Genomic DNA, 2,050 nt, shown 5'->3' on the forward strand with positions numbered 1-2,050 from the left:
GTAGTAATAGTAGTAACATTAGTAGTAGCAGCAGTAGTAGTAGTAGTAATAATAGTAGTAGTAGCAGGAGTAGAGTAATAATAGAAGTAGTGAAGTAGTAATACCAATAGTTACAGAAATACAGGTGGTGGTGGTGGTGGTGGTGGTAGTAGCAGTAGTAGTAGTAGTAGTAGTAGTAGTAGTAGTAGTAGTAGTAGTAGTAGTGGTAGTGGTAGTGGTTATAGCAGAAGTCGTATGGTAGAGGTAATTGTAGTAGTACTAGTAATTATAGTAGTAGCCATATAGCAGAAGTAGTAGTTGTAGTAGTAGTACTAGTACTAGTAATAGTAGTAGTAATCGTAGTAGTAAAAATATTAACATGAAGAACATTAATGATAACAATTAAAGCAAATACTACCATGGAGTATGAAACATATCCTTTTCATCACACAATTTAAATGAAATAAAGTTTGTGTTTACCCAACGCTACTAACCCGTCAAACAAGATATACCTTTGACTTTGTGAACGCAGCGAAAAGTTTTAGAAAGCTACCAACTACAAGCACTGAAAAGCACGACTCTTGAATAGAAGCATTATGTCTTTTTTTTTTCTTTCTTTCTTTTTTTTGAGCAAAATACCGGACGGCTTTTGTACTGTACATAATATAAATTCCTTAAACAAGTTTTTTTTTTACATTATAAGCATAAAAATACAACTCGTAGAAGTTATCACTGTTGTGACTATTTCCCCTGCTTACGATGTTCTGTGTTGTGACTTTGACTTCGAATGCTGATAAACCTTTCACTCGCTTAGAGCAGTTAAAAATAATGTTAGATTTCTTTCATAAAATGTGAATTTCTAATACCTCTATTACCAGTGCAATCTCCAGTATAGTGATTCTCAATACCATTACTATTATTATAATAACTTTAACCATCAAGATCGTTAATTATATCAATCACATATTATTTTCTTCATTCATCATTACCAGTAAAGACTATTCTAACACCTTTTCCTTCGCTCAGCAAGGCCTAAACAAACACGCAAGAGTTAAACATTTAAAAAAAGACCTTAATTTCCAACATATCTCATCGATACACAGAAGGGTATCCATTCATCCAACGGCCGAGTGAGCAGCTTTCAGTAAGCAACTCCGATCCTCGAATTTAACTGAACGGCCAAGTAAACATTTTTCGTCTTAAGAATACTCTTTCAGTTTTGAAGATATCTTTTTTTTTTTCATCTCTATGTCAAAGCATCGTCCCATTTTCCGGGTACATCGCATATCTACTAAGACTTTCTGGAAGAGGCATGAGCGCCATGGCAACCAGGAGGTAAAGCCTAAAGGAGATTAACTGGTGAAGTGAAATTCAAAAAAATGTAAATGAATAAAACATACGAAGTGAGCAGTTGACACGAGCGCTTGCTTCGGATATGGAAATCAAAGAGAAAATTGCAGGAAAGAAGCGTGTAAAAATGCGAACAATATTGAAGGAATTGCAAGTTTACGAAGGGAGGGAGGGAGAGAGAGAGAGAGAGAGAGAGAGAGAGAGAGAGAGAGAGAGAGAAAGGAGGAGGAAGGGAGAGAGGGAGGGAGGGAGGGAGACAGATAGACAGAAAAAGAGAGAGACAGAGACAGACAAACAGTAACAGAGACCCCTACAGAGAGAGAGAGAGGATCAAAGAAAAGACCAAGAATAAGCTCTACCGATTCCCACTCCCGGGCGAGTGACAAACACCGGCCGACCTTTCCAGCTGCCCGTCTACCCAACTTCCGCGAGAAGGTTAAAGCGTCCATCGGGGGAAAAAAGTTCTTCTGCACCCAATTAAAGCCGAAAATCACATTGGGAAAAAAATTGCGCAAAAAAAAACGAAGGCGAGAACTAATTACGAATGGAGTTGGAACAAATACAAACGAAAAAAAAAGAAAAAAAAAGAGGGAAGACGAACACCAAAATTGAAGAGAAAAAGGAGAAAGAAGAAAAATGTGTAATAACATGAGAAAATTAAAATTTAAAAAATCACGAAAACATTATCGGTGGATGTAAGTTTAAACAAAGGACAATTACA

This window comes from Penaeus monodon, chromosome 13, assembly GCF_015228065.2.
Source record: "Penaeus monodon isolate SGIC_2016 chromosome 13, NSTDA_Pmon_1, whole genome shotgun sequence".
In the NCBI taxonomy this organism is placed as follows: domain Eukaryota; kingdom Metazoa; phylum Arthropoda; class Malacostraca; order Decapoda; family Penaeidae; genus Penaeus; species Penaeus monodon.